Below are 15,534 nucleotides of genomic sequence, written 5' to 3'. Positions count from 1 at the left end.
GCATGCTTGACAGTCTCTGCATACCCCATGGTAGCATTACCGTACCCATCATAACTTCTTATTTACTTGTCTAGCACCCCTCCAGGCAGAAAGTTCTTTGGGGGAAGACATTGTATCTCTTTGAGTACTGTGTGAAACCAGCATGAAGCACAGTGCTTGGCATGTGGTGGGGAGACTCAACTACTTAATGGATGATTGGATGAAGGAGGAAGGTGAGAACAGCATATAGCAGGTATAGTTACCAGGTGGTTTCCACACCATGCCAGTCACACCTTAACTCCTTTCACTCAATCTTGGGTCAGTCACCCTCTCAGACTTGCACCCAGAATGCTTTCCTGGTGGCTGCCAGCCTTTTTCCATCATTTGTTGCCTGAGCCATCCTGCTGCCTTCTCCAGACTCAGCTTTTTTGGTTGAGTCAGTTCCTGCCAGACTCACTTTGCCCTCTAGAGACTGTCTGGTCAAGGCTTCCTTTCCCTATAATCCTCCCTGGTGTCCCACCTGTGAGGTATAACACTGACCTTTCATTTTTTTTTTTTTTTGACTTAAAACAATATTAGTGCTCACGTGGTATTACTTTCATTCTTCTCAGTGTTTACCAAATACTTATTCACTATAGAATTATGTCATCAGAAGTTTCATATTCTTTAGAATATGTATTTCATGAGGACAGGGATTCCTGACTTTTCCCTTCCTGAGTATCAAGTGTCTAGTACAGTACCTGACATGCTCAATAAACACTTACAGAGCAAATGAATGTCACATACTTGTAGAGAACTCCTGGTGTATTGCACATATTGTGGTAGTTGCATGTTATGCTCTTTTTGACTCTCTGTGGCAAGATTTTGAGCATAAGAAACATAAGGCAAGACTCTATTCTCTTGGATTTGATATTGAGGGATGGTCGGTTTTATTTTTATGGCTCATGTGGTAACTCTTGAATTTCTCTTTAAGCAGTCTCCATGTTATCCAAGCACACGATTGCTATGTTGTGATCCTGCAGCCGCTGAGGCTGACAGCCTTCTGGGCCACACCCCCTTTTTTGAGATGGCTGATGTCAGTCCCAGCATGAGGCAATCTCTTAATTCCAGCTGCTGACCACTGGGGTTTTCCTTAGGTGTGCATGCCAACTCTCCTGGTTGAGTGCCCTCTAATATATAATTAATGATGACTCTCAGCAGTTCACATTTTCAGAAGCCTTTCTAGGCATGATCTCACCACCAAGCTGTGATGCCTCACTGCCATGGGGCTCCATGTGGGCCCAGGGGAGGTCTCTCAGTCCAGCCAGTCTGCAGATTTGGTGTTCAGTAATGTTATGAGGTGGGGAGTGTGCCTGGATCCAGCCACGCATTCCCACCCTGCCCCCCACCGCCCCTCCCCCCCCCCAATGTAAAGCATATAACATTGATTTCCTATGGAGACCACGTATCTACTGGATATGAGGCAAGCTTTCAATAACCTAAGAGCCTCCAAATACTGAATCTTAATTAGGGTGACCAACCGTTTATGTTGCCCAGGATTAAAGGGTTTTCTGGGAAGTGAGACTTGTGTTGCTGAAACCAGTTTAGGGAAAACTAGGATGGTTGATCACTCTAATCCTAATAGAGATTAGAGAATGCAATTTGTCCTTGAATGGAAGAAAGCTGCATAGAGAGAGCAGGTCTAGCCTGATTTATCCCTTGGATGAAAACTGAGGGTGGTTTTGGTAACCCCTTGAACCTGCAATTGGTGTCGGAAGTGAGCAATCTTGTGGGTTGACTGTGCCCCTCTAATACTATATAGTTAGCAAGCTCTTGCTCTTGGACTAAATTGTTTGCATCATAAGAAGCATTGGAACCAGGAACTGAACATCTGTTAAGCTCAGCACTTTAGTTTGGGCTGACCCAGAGACAGATCCTGAATAAGGATTTAAGTACAAGTAGTTTATCTGGGAGGCGGAGGAACGCAATGGTAAGGAAAGAGAGAAGGAAGAGAAGGTGGCCAGTAAAGGACACCTTAGTAAGCTGGTTAGTTGCTCTGGGGAGCTTAGTCTTCAATCTCTTCCACTAGAGCAGAGTTTCTTACACCTGATGCTATTGCCATTTTGGGCTGGGTAATTCTTTGTTAGGGGGCTTTCCTGAGAATTGTAGGGTATTTAACAGCATCCTGGTCTCCATTGATAGATGTCATGGCACTCCTTTTCCCCCAGTTCTGACAACCAAAAATGTCTGCAGACATTGTCAAATGCCCTCCTCGGGTACAAAATTGCCTGGTTGATAACCAGTGTTCTAGCACACACACTCAGAGTTATCCCATGTAGAGGTTGAGGGAGTTGGAGTATCTATGCACTAATTTTTCATTTTTTCAGGGCTGCTGAGGAAGGCTTTGGATAAAGCTGGCCATTTGTGGTTGGCTAGTGCACATGAAGTGGTATGAAGGATCTGAGCAGGGCACTGACAGTATCGGTTTCTATCTCCTATATTCTGTCTCTGCAGGCCAGTTTTTTCTCCATTTAGTGGAATCTGACTTCTGACCACTCCTAGCTGCACATATGAATCCTATCATAAGTCTTTAAATCCTAATTCCAAATTCCCAGGACAGATGATCTGAGTTGCCAAATTTGGGTCAGATGTTCAATCTGGCTAATCAGCTATGACCATATAGTACAAATATGGTTTTTGAGGGGCCCACTCCTGTTTCCGTTCAGTACAAGTGGGCAGCATGAGGAGATTGGATATTGTGTATAGCTGGGTTGAAGCAGGGATGGGCAATTATTTCAGCAAACATGTATCAGGCGTCTCCTATGTGCAAGGCTATTTGAAGGGTACACAGATGAATGACTTGTCAGAATGCCCAAAATGTGTGAACAGAATACACAGCTTAAAAACAGAGTCTATACCTCTGGGGATGACATGGTAGGAAACACTTTCTTTCACTGATACCTAGGTGAGTGAGTGTGCTAGAGAGAGCCAGAAGAAAAGCTGAGGTAATTGTCACTCCATGTGTATATTCCATGGTGAACAAAATGGATGTCTTTTAAAAAGATTCAAGAAAAGATTCATTTTGAGCTGGGGGGGGGAGGGAGGGAGGGAGAGAGAATTAGTGAATGAATAATGAGTGGGGGAGGGGCAGAGAAGGAGAGAGAGCATCCTAAGCAGGCTCTGCACTGTGAGCTGAGCCTGATGGAGGGCTCGATTCCACGACAGTGAGATCATGACCTGAGCTGAAATTGAATGGAATGTTTAACTGACAGAGCCATTCAGGTGCCCCCAAATGGACATTTTGATGGGCTGGGGCAATTTTCTACCTAGACCCCAAGATGAATTTAGAGCTCATGACCAAATTCTCTCAGGCCTTCTCTTCTAGGGGAAGGTTGTGTGGTCTGGTATTAGGTTGACTGCCAGGGCAAAGAAGGTGGGGTGGGGAAGAAATGTCTATGTAGGATAGCCTATTGTCTCTTTTCTGTCTGTAATAAGGCAGGGGCATGGGGAGTGCTGACTGCCAGCCCTTCTCATTGCCAGCCCCATTCTTTTTTCAGTGCAATTAAAGACACAACCAAATCAGGAACAGAATGATTCCTTGTTAGACTCTGGTGTGAGGGGCTCTTCGCCCTTAGCAAGGCTGTTTGCTTGGCAAGTGCAGAGGGGTTGAATTGTCCTATGCCCTGTGAGTCCTTCAGATTTCACATGGGGACAGCAGTATATGTTTGGCAGAGTAAGGACCTTGGTTTTTACTTGGAACGTGTGTTTATTGGGAGTGACTTTCTGGAGGGTCTGACAGAGGTTATGGGGGTTTGGGCATAGCCCTTCCAGGTAGCTTAATGCCATATACAACCCAAGGAGACACCAGCCATGTGGGTTGCAGTGTGACATTGCCTCTGGGACAGTGGCTCTGCCAGTTCATGCCTAGTTCCTTTACAGAGAACCGCTTGCCAAAATGTGATGGTGCTTCTGCCCTGTTGTACCTCTTAGTTTCTTCTGGTCATTTCCCAGGCCTGACTGTGGTGGGGGAAGGTGAACCATTGTTTAACCTGGGTCCTCCTGAACTCTTGGAGGACAGCTGATTTGTTTGTGGTGGTTGTCATCCCAAACCTTGAGGCTTCATTTGGGTAGGAGGCCATTGGCTTTGAAATCCATGTCTAAATTTGTGCTGAGGTCACTTCCTGAGGGCTGCTCCTAGCCTATGGCTAATTGTGGCAGGGAGACTGAGGCAGGCCTATTTATGGGGTGGGGGGGAACATATATATCCTCTGGAGGCCAACCTTGGCTCTTGAGCTCACTGATGGTCTTGCCAAACCTGTAGGCTACTCAGCCACCTTGGAAGCTTGCACCTACCCTCTCCTCCCTCTTGAGACATGCCCAGTGATCTGAGCACTCTCCAGCTTTATCCAGCTCCTCCCCATTTCATCTCTGTAAAGGTACTTCTCCTAATACAGGCCTTGCACATGTAATCCAAGATTGGTATCTGCTTCTCAGTGGGCCAGACCAACACAGATCACTCTGTAATTTACAGTTTGAACTGAGGTACTAATGGAGTGAAAGAAAAAAACGATAAAAAAAATAACAGTAGTAAACTAGAGCTGGCCTAGAGAGACCTAAGCAAAATTTTTGAAGAAAACCTGATTGCTTTGATGGAGATTCCTCAATATACGAGTAAAGCTGATACCTGATACTTTGCTTGGTGAATATGAAAAATGAGAACTCAACCCATTTAATTCTACAAAATGACCAGTTTAGTTAAACTAACATTTGTAGAGTGACTCTTGTGTGCCAAGAAAGAGGCTGGGCATCGGAAAGTGAATGAGACGTGGTCTCGGCCCTCATGTGGCTTGTGATCTAGAGGGGAAGATCCACGTGTTTTGATAGTTTTACTGAAATAGGATTCATGTAAGATAGAGTTGGCAATGGGACTGACTCTGCTGTATAAAGATAGGAACCAGTTCCCTCCCTCCCCCCAATTCCTAGTACCTTCCTAGGAGGCAGTGTTGACACTGGGGGAAGGGCCTGGGCAAACTTTGGAGGCCTGGTTTATGCCAGGGGAGGAGTGAGAGGGGTAGCCAGTGATAAAAGTAAGGCAAGTGAGACGTGTGTTCTAGCTCTAGGATAAAGTGCTATGGATCCCTAGCACTTCTTTTTTCTTTTAAATTAGCAAGAAAGGCCGTGTCCCCTTCCTCCCATACATGGGTGGAAAAACAGCTTTGTAATGCACACAGTGACTAGACTGAAGATGTGTTTTCTGAGGAATTCCTGTCATATGTACAAGTATACAGAAGCAAATCAACCAAGCCCTTGTGCTCCCTCCAAGGCAGCTTGCATTTAGCAAATACTGGTGAATAAAGAAGCAGGTAGGTAATCGGCTTCCTCTGGGCTCTCTTTACAACACCTCTCCTGTGAAGCAGCTGGTGCTACCAGGTTTTCTGGCAAAGGTGCTCTTTCTACAAGTGGGGCTAGGAAGGAGCACAGTGCAATGAAAAAACCAAACAAAACAAAACTTGAACAAAAATCACTTGAATAAACAGATGCCTGCTTTACCCCTCTAGCCTTTTTCTTGGCCTCATGATGCCTGACAAAAATCGAGCCGAAAGTGACGGCTGGGCTAAGATGAGGCCAGCAATATGTCACCTGATCATGCCGAGACCCCAGGGGATGGAAAAGGCATTTAGCTCTAAGCTCAGCCATGGTTGCTGCAGTAAGACAAGAGTCTTGCAGCTCTGGCAGCTCCTCCTCCTCCTTTCTTTCTTTTTTTTAAATATATGAAATTTATTGTCAAATTGGTTTCCATATAACACCCAGTGCTCATCCCAAAAGATGCCCTCTTCAATGCCCATCACCTACCCTTCCCTCCCTCCCACCCCCCCATCAACCCTCAGTTTGTTCTCAATTTTTAACAGTCTCTTATGCTTTGGCTCTCTCCCACTCTAACCTCTTTTTTTTTTTTTCCTTCCCCTCCCCCATGGGTTTCTGTCAAGTTTCTCAGGATCCACATGAGAGTGAAAACATATGGTATCTGCCTTTCTCTGTATGGCTTATTTCACTTAGCATCACACTCTCCAGTTCCATCCACATTGCTACAAAGGGCCATATTTCATTCTTTCTCATTGCCACATAGTACTCCATTGTGTATATAAACCACAATTTCTTTATCCTCCTCCTCCTTTCCACATGATTCAGTTTCATGCCATTTGCAATTGTGAGACAAAAGAATGTTCCAGAATCCAGGCCCCCATCCTGAAGCACCCTTGGTAAGCCCAGGGAAGGAAGCTCAGCAACCTCACACATTCCGCTCACCATGGGCAGCTAGTGGTGAGGTTTGCGGGATAGAGCCATTCCTCATTTTCAGCTTTTAACCCCAATGGGTAGGAGATCTCTTGAACTTGAAAACAAAGTTTTATGCTTTTAGGGAAAAATGTTAAAATGGCAAAAACTTCTTAAAGCCTGGGGTTTATTTTTCTGTGCTGCATAGGAGATCACAGCATTGGCATCCATAGCTGTAGTCCGTGAAAAAGTGCTAGACGTTGTCTGTACATAGCATATTTGCCTTATGCATGGGGTGAAAAGCAACAAGCATCTCAGAAAACTTCAAAGCCCACTTGCATGTTTGCTCAGAACCATTATCGCTTGCCACCTGTTGTATCATAGATTGCACTTTTCATCACTTTGGTGCTGGCTTTCACCTACAAGCCTTTTCAGTGCATGTGGCCTGGCTTCTGGGGCCTAAGCTTGTGTTGTCACAATTGGGCAGAGCTTTATGCAGGAATGCAGTGACTCTGGAGTGTGTGTGCACCTTGATAGCAAAGGGGGATTAAAAGGTAATACTTTTAGTCTTTTAATCTGTGGCCCAAAGATACCTTAACATGGGGTCGTACCTTGTCTTGTAGGAACCTACATCAAAATGAAATAGTACCATATCATCATGATGGCACTTTAATTTCATTTGGATGGGTCATCTGAGCACCAAAGCGTTTTAGATTCTATCTAAACAGTTCTAGTGTGGTGCCAGCAGGGTGAAGCCATAGATCAGGTGAGGATGTGAGTGAGAAGCAACAAAAGGGAGATAGGGAATATAGGTTGTCCTTTCAAAATTATTTCTAGCTAATGGGAGGAGATCCAAAAGGTAGAAGATAGGTGTGTGTGGGGGAAATAGAAGAAAGTGTTGTGTTTTTTCCTTCAGTTCTTTTTCTTAAGAAGAGAGTGATAGGGGGCTAATGGTGGAAAGTGAGCATTGATGGGATGTCTTTATTTCATTTCCTTCTCTTTCCCCTTTCTCTTCCTTTGCATCTATTTCTTCCATTATTCCTAGTTAGCCAATCAACTTTGGTCAGGAAGAGGGTATAGTGTGGTAAGAAATTACTTGCAAAAAAGGAAGATCATTTGCTATTTACTATTCATAGACCCTGTCTTCTAAAGAGGACAGATTCTATTAGGTAATGCCTCTTGTTTACCAGAAGAATCACGAGTGTGAGGATTCATGATTAGGGAATCCAGGAGAGAGCTAAATTGCTGGGGATGATAAAAGGGGCTGGGAATTAGGAATTTCCAGGAGGCAGTGAAGACTGGGATGGTAAGTCTCAAAAATCTGCATGGAAAAAATGTCAAGAGGAATAATTCAGACTGGGTCTTTAGAAGGAAACATTGATCTAGTCTGGATTTTTATTAAATTTCACTGGGTAATGTGTGATCTAACCTATTCCTTCATATTCCCATTAGATTTTCAGCAAAAATCTGCATTAAGTGCTAATACTTGGCAGAATGGGATTTGCTTTTAAGAGCTATGGTGAAGTGCCAAATCCAACTTCAGGAAAGAATAGAGGATATTTGTTGTGTTCTGGAGGATGCTTTTGGCTACAAGTGACAGGGAAGCCAGCAAGCTGTGATCAAACCAAAGGATGATTATCTGTTTAGCACATTGGAGACAGGTGGTTTCAAGACTGGTTGAACACCTCTAGTATGCCCTGATGCTGGCTTAGCATATCTGGAATTTTCTTGATCTGTCCCTCCTGGTTGCAAGATGACGATGTCGTTCTAGTCATCAAGGCTTGGACTTGAAAGAATGAGCCCTTCTTTTCTTATTAGGGAGGAAAAGTCTTTTGCAGAGGACTCCCAACAGATGTTCCTATGTTTCTCATTGACCAACAGTAGGTCATTGGACTCCTCTAGCTGCAAGGGAGGCTTGGAGAACATCTGGTTTTTCTTAGTCTCTGTAGTGGGATTGAGCAAGAGGTGACTGGGAATGGTGATGGCATAGCCACTGCTGTGTGTGTGCAGGTGTTTGCAGGCACTGTAGGTCCTTAGAGGAGATGCTTGCACAAAGGTGGCTATGAAAGATTTCCTCTGCATTTTTCATGAAAATGGGCTTCTTTTTTCTCTTTTTCCAGTATCTGCTGCCTTTATAGGATCGCCTCTGGTGATATTGGGAGATATTTGTTTGTATCCTGGTCCTTACACAGTGAATTTCAGAAAAACTCATTTTCTTTCTTTCCCTGGTGGAGTATATGTCACCTAATTCTGAGGAGACACAGCACATATTTCAGGGTACAGATCAGACTGGACCCCAGCAGGGTACTGAATGAGCAGGAGTCCATGGCTAACCCAGATTTAAGGAGCTTGGTTTTGTGATTGTGCATTGCTAAAGCACCAGGGGCCCAGCTTTTAAATGAGAATTTCCTATACCTGGCTTTGTTTTTTTGTATGTTTGTTTCTTTGTTTTTTTTTCTTCTTTCTTTGTTTTGTTAAAAGAAGTGACATTAATATGACTTTTGTAAGGGGAAAAAAAATCAGATTTCCTGGAGTCTGTCTTGCCTATAGGAGGCTGTTAGCTGCATGTATCTTTTAAAGAAGACCAGTTGCTGATAATAAAAAGGCATTTAACAGGACACTCTGAAGAATGGCTTCCAGACCCTAGAAGATTGAGTGCTGTGTTTAATGGTCACCTTCAGAAATCACTGGTTTATGTTCTTTCGATGTATCTGTTAACCCCGAACTTCAGTGAGTCACATAATTCTTGCAGCCTTTCCACTCCTGCTGGGTGAATGTAAATCTTGCTGACAATGACCTCTCTATCTTTTGGCCTGTTCCCAACCTTCTGTGGGCAACATGGAAGCACATATCCACTCTTGTCTTCTGAGCATTTCCTTGTCTTCTGAGAGATGAGGCACATCTCTCTGGTACAGAGAGCCAATAATTTACCTTGGATTACACTGTTTACTATTATTTGTGGGCTTTCTGATCAATGGTCTTTAGAAGCTTTTGGGCACAACTGTAGTTAGAGAGGTTTGTAAGAGAGACCTCTGCCAGATGGTCCTCCCTCCCGGCTCAGTCTCCCCTTGCTATGTGCATGAAGGTACTGCTCATCCTGTATCTCCTCTGAACTCCCACCTGGATGGTGCAAAGAGAGAACAACCAGCTTGTCTTGAGCTGAACACTGTTCTTCAGAAGAACCACCCAGGTGCATGTGACAGTCAGGTTTGCTTCCTATGGCTGGTTCCAGGAAAGGCAGGGATGTGGACAACTTGGTGTAGAGGAGCACATCTAACACCAGATGTTTAGATGGTGGTTGTTTCATCTATTAACTCTGGCCTTAGCAGATTGTGTCTACCTAAGATGGGTGCTGTGCCTTAATATTTTCCATTGTGCCTGTGTCTGGAATGCTTTATATTTTAACTGAATTGATCTCATGCAAGGTGACTTAGCTCCTCTGAACCAGTTTTTCCCTTTGAAAATGAAAATAATGATGTCTTATATGGAAAGGACTAAATGAAATAGATTTTCATAAAATAATTTGCTGTAACAAAGGGACACCAAAACACAATGGCTTATATGATCTAGAAGCACATTTCTCTTAGCTAGAAGCTCAAACTCTGAGTTTGTAGGTAAGAAGATCTGGGTGAATGTGGAAACACTGTTGTCGTCATCAGACCACTCCATATATCATCATCTCTCAGCTAATAGGAAGGAAGAAAGGCTAGGGATGCCGACACCTAAATTCTTTTAGGAACAAGACACAGAGTGGCACACATCACTTTTGCTCACATTGAATTGCTTAGAATGTAGTCAAATGACATTGATGCAGTGGTGAACAAAACAAAGGTCCTTGCTCTGGAGGAATGAGGCAGGGTGAGAGAGTGGGGGAAGATAGATACATAAAGGGCCATAATAAGTAGCTTATGGAGAATGTTATATAATAAATGTTATGGAAAAATGGAAATGTAGACTAGGGTAAGGGGACTCCTGAGTACCAGAGGTTGTAGGAAGCAGACTGTAGTATCAGATGTCCCAAGAAGAGGGTGAGGGGTGACCAAGGGCATAAAGGAGACCAGAATTTGGCCAAGTGCATGCAGTGGGAGAGTGATGGAATGTAGGGCCCAGCTTATTGGTATTCTCACTCCTGTTGTTTGCCAAAGCCCACTCTGAGGCTAAATGCACATGTGCTATCTTCCCCTGCCTTCTGACCTTTCCTTCTATACCATTTTCCTTTCCTGATTCTGTTTCCTTTTCTATCTTTTCTCCTTCAAGCCCTAAGTTGGACTCAGTAAGGAGGCCAGAGTGATCAGTGGATTAAGCACTTGCCAGGATAGGAGAGAGGTCAGAAAGGGAATGGGTGTCTGCTCAGTACAGCCTCCCACTTTGGCTTTCACTCTGAGTGAAGGAGGAGCCAGTGGAGTGTGTTGAGTCAAGGAGTTTAGGACCTGAGTTTTCTTTTAAGAGGATCACTCCCTCTGGTTGCTGTGTTGAGAATTGACCATGTTCAGGTGGAGGCAGGGAGGGAAGTTGAGTAGCCACTCTAGTAATCCAGATAATAGACCCACTTGGCTTGGACTAGTCGGCAGTTTGGGAGGTGAGAAGTAGTTGGATTATGTGCCTTTAGTGGGGATTCAGTAACCAAGAGGTGAGAACTAGTGAACTTGCCCCCCTGGGGTTGCTATGGTGGGTGGCAAAATGAGCATACCCAAGGGGGTTTGAGATGAACAGTCCATAGATCAGAGGAAGGGTGTGGCTGACACTCTGAGGGACAGCAAAGAGTCAAGCTGGGTGTTATTCAGCCAGTGGGGGTTCTTGGGCCCTGTCCTGGCCAACGGAACAAGGGCATATAGGTACCCAACTGCTGATACTTGAGAAGGGTTTGCATTAGACAGAGGCCAACACCCAGGTATTAGGAAATGTAACAGTGCTAAAGAGAAGGGTAAAAGGGACTCCCCTTCTCTCAGTGCCTTTAGAATGCAACAATGACACCTTGTACATACTCCCAATGTTGGGATACAGGAGTGGCACTTAGAGGAATAAAAACAGCCCTGAAAAGGAGTTCAAACTTTGAGAGAATATCCCAAATGATACCGCTTTAAATGGAAAGAGACTGAATAGGCTTAACTAGCAAGATTATTTTCTGTGCTCTGTCTGGGAATGGGAGCTTTTGGCAGGTTCATTTCAGATCTAGAAAAATAAAAGAAGGAACAGTTTTGTGCATTGGAGTGGTAGTGTGTGGATTTCAGTCCTTCAATACCTGTTACCAACTAGAAAAAATAATTGAGGCCCCTTTTGGTTATGATGTTGGATTCTGCCTTCTAAGTTTATTCTGGTTGGATTTCCTACCTCGAGGAGCAACTGAATGGTGGGAGTTTCCCACAAGAGGATCTGTAAGCTGGTAGAGGAGAGATTTGCGTCCTCTGGTTCTTTCTGTACCCCTCCTGTCAAACCAGATGAGTCCTGACTGTATTGGGTATGGGCAAGGCAAACCTTCCTGTATCAGAAGATGCTTTAGAGGTGCCTGGGTGGCTCAGTCGATTAAGCATCCGACTCTTGATTTCAGCTTAAGTTACGATCTCATGGTTCATGAATTTGAGTCCTGTGTTGGGCTCTGTGCTGACAGCGGGGAGCCTGCTTGGAATTCTCTCTCCCTCTCTTTGCCCCTCTACCATTTGCATGCGTGCACTCTCTCAAAATAAATAAACATAAAAAAAAAAGGATGCTTTCAGGGACTGTGGAGGAATCACAAGTCCTTAGAAGTAACTAATCAAAAGGGAACAGCAATACCATTATTTTAGTTTTACACACATGAAGAAAACCACCATGGGTAAAGTTGGTATGATAAACAACCACTGAAACAGTGTTCCCTCTTCTAAAACAAAAACAACCCCCCCCCCCCCCCAAAACACAAAACCCATGGCCCTTTCTCCTCGCATTCCAGGCAGCCATGGCACTTGGCCATGGGGCTGCCCCCTGAGGAGCCATCTTACTTTGTCTGGTTCCCTAGTGGAAATCAGTTAGGTGACCAGATATTCGGCACTAAGCTTTGCAGATCCTCCCTCAGATAGCCCTTCCTCAGGCCACTCCTGGGGGCTGTGAGGAAGACAGACGTTTTCTTGGAGCATGACTCACTTATTACCTCACACTCTGGGCATGCTATGATGTCATACTCTGCTGCAAAGCCTTGCAAAGGGGTGAAGCCACCCCAGGAAGCCTGGAGTCTAGGGGAGATGTGGTCAATTCTAGGAACTTTTGGGGGAGAGGCCAGGCTTGAAGGCAGAGCTTGTGTTTCTGGCCTGTCATGGAAAAGCATTGCACCACTTTCCTTACCATCCTGGAGATGGCTGGGGAAGATGGATGGCAGCACACTGGCCCACATCTGTTGCTGCAGTGAAGGCCCCTCCGCCATTCAGTGGAAGCCGAGAAGTGTGGTGCTGGCAGCCTGCTCACAAACTGTGAGGAGGGTAGGGTGGGGGCTGCCGCTCTGCCAGCAGAGTGGGGTTGGACCTGTTCCTGGGCGTGTGCCTGGATATGATTTGCTTCCCTCAGTACCAGAGCGCGGGCTGCGTTTGAATTGACAGAAAATAAGACGCTTTCTGCTGGTACTTTCTTACCTGGCTCTTTTCCAGACATGGTCCTTGTGAGCCCAGTGGGGCCCTGACATCCTGCTGTTTTGTGGATTAAAAGAAAAGTTAGGGTGCACCCTCCCCTGTTCCAGAAAGAATTTAAGTCCATTTGGAAAATCACACATGGCCCAACCAGATGGCACGTGACTCATCATGAATATTTGTTGAAGGTTGTTTCAGGGAAGAACAAGGGATAAAACAGAATACTGACAGGAGTTAGAAATGAAGGGAGTCATGACATCTTTGTTTTCTTTATTAGGTACTATTAAAATGACAGTAATAATTGCACCTGCCTCAAAGGGTTGTTGCAAGGAAGAAGTATGTTTGAGAAGTGGTTAACATGATACTGCAACATGTAAGTGCTCCATATCTGTTAGCTATTACTATCGTGGCAATGATGGTTATTTCCATTGCGAAGTGCATCCATGTGGCAGTCTAGCTTACTGGTTAAGAATATGGGCTTTTCACTCCATTGAATGTAGACTTGAGCTTGATGCTGGGTTTACTGCCCTCTGTGATGGAGGACAGGTTAGGTGACCTTTCTCTTCCTAGACTTTTGTATCTCTTACATGCAGGTAGTAGTACTGACCTCACAGGGTCGTCATGAGAATGAAAATCAGAATGTCATGTTGTGTTGTCATCTTGAGCTGCTATAACAAAGTACCCGTAGACTGGGGGACTTAAATGTAATCTCATTCTGGAGCCTTGGAAATTCAAGATCAAGGTATTGGCAAGGTAGGCTTCATTATGAAGCTGCTTTTTTTGGCATATGGGTGGCCGCATCTCGCTGTGTGTTCATGTGACTTCCTTGTGTGTGGCAGAGAGAGAGTGCAGGATTGATGAAGCTCTATGGTGTCTCTTCTTATAAGGACGTTAATTTCATTGGGTCAAGGCTCCATCTTTGTGATCTCATTTAACCTTAATTACTTGCTTAGAGGCCCATCTCCAAATACAGCCATATTGAGGGTTAGGTCTGGAGGCAATGGGGGAGGCACAAACATCCAGTCCATAATGGCTGTCTGTCAAGTGGTGATGTCCAGCTCACTCTGAAGGCTCAGTGCAGGTTTTATTTAGTGTTGCTTAATAACCTATTGTGTGCAAAGTGAGGAATTGAGACCTGTGGGCAGTGGATGAAACTGTGAGGTGGAGTTCTCCAAAGGGCTGACTATTTAGTGTAATGAGCAGACCACATCCAAAAAGAAAGGGAGCAAATACAGTGGGCTGCCCTTGACAGGGCTAAGCACCGATGAGCCTCTGTACCTGAGCCAGAGTTCTAGGGAACAGCTGCTTTTCAATGGGAAGATTGTACACTGGCAGGGTGAAGTCTCAGGCAGTACACACCTGTGTGGCTATATCTGTAAATGATTGGTAAATGGTCTGGGCACAGCAGGGGCCTCTAGCGCCCTGCCCACCCCTTGGCTGAGTGCTGTCTTGTTGGTTGAGAAGCATTTCAGGTATCATGTCTGTATGTGAGAGTACAGTCTGGGGAGAGATTCAGGTTAAGGAGCCCCTGGGGCAAAAGTAGGATAAGGGAGAGGCCCATTGGGCTTTTTTGCACCCTCAGTCTTCTCTTTTTCATGTAGTTTTCAGGTATTTGTGTAAAAACAAAACTGTATGGATTATTATGTTTATGTATGCATGGAATATTGGATAAACTCTCAATCTCTAAGACTGTAAAATAAATCAAGGAATAAGGCTGAGGGCAGGGATTCAGGACTCATATTTTGGGTGCACCAGTGTGAGTCATTTAAAGGTTTGGTAGCCAATGGAATTACAGGCTAGGGAGACCCAGGACCATTATCTTTGAGGGAGTAACAGACATGGGGCTTTGTGGTTTTTTTTTTTTTTTTTCCAGTGGTATGGAGGAGGGATTCTGGACATTCTCTGGGGCTCTTTTATGGACTGAATGTCTTCCCAAATTCATATGTTGAAGCCCTATCCTCTTTGTAATGGTATTTAAAGATGGGGCCTTTGAAAGGTTTAGATGAGATCATGAGGGTGGGGCCGTCATGATGGGATTAGTGTGTTTCTATGAAGAGACACCAGAAAGCTTGCTCTCTTTCTCTCCAGTCCAGGACCAAGCTCTCACCAGAAACCAATCATACTGGCACCTTGACTTTGGACTTCCAGGCTCCAGAGCTGTGACAAAATAGATTTCTGTCTAAGCCACCTAGTCTGTGGTATTTTGTCAGAGCAGCATGAGCTGATTAAGACAGGCTTCCCAGTTTTTATGTGTTGAAGGTTCAGGGAAAGGTCTTACTGTGTTTTCTGTACCTTGTTTATTTTAAATGTGCTTCTTTGCACATCCTTTTACCTATCAGCATCTGTTCTCATGAAAGTCAGCAGCATGAAATGGTGGGCAGTGATGAAGATTAAAGGAGAACTAGGGTTTTGGGCAAAGAACTTTTAACTGTGGCATGCCAAGCATCAAGTCCTTCCCATCATCTGGAGCTGGGCCAGACTTATGGTGCTGCTGGGCACACAGTGAGCACTCAGTGGATGTTGGAAGATGACTTAGTTGAGCGTGTCAGTGTCTGTTCCATCAGCAGCCTGCTTAGAATATCCCGTAGAGGAGAAAGAACATTTCTTTGGGGTATTCTGTTCTCTAAGCAACCTCTTAGAAGAAGAAACAACTACCAGAGATTCAAGGAGTGTGGCTTTCTCTTGACTCTCCCAGCCAGTTGAGGGCTAT

At 44.7% G+C, this 15,534-nt stretch overlaps 1 pseudogene; it reads right to left on the bottom strand.

Moving 5' to 3' along the window:
- LOC128312816 (60S ribosomal protein L32-like) overlaps window positions 1–12,625 on the bottom strand; it is a 33,168-nt pseudogene extending 20,543 nt beyond the window's left edge.
- Window positions 12,626–15,534: the final 2,909 nt, after the last annotated feature.

This window comes from Acinonyx jubatus, chromosome F2 (genome assembly GCF_027475565.1).
Source record: "Acinonyx jubatus isolate Ajub_Pintada_27869175 chromosome F2, VMU_Ajub_asm_v1.0, whole genome shotgun sequence".
NCBI lineage: Eukaryota > Metazoa > Chordata > Mammalia > Carnivora > Felidae > Acinonyx > Acinonyx jubatus.
This window is presented reverse-complemented; position numbering and strand designations above follow the sequence as displayed.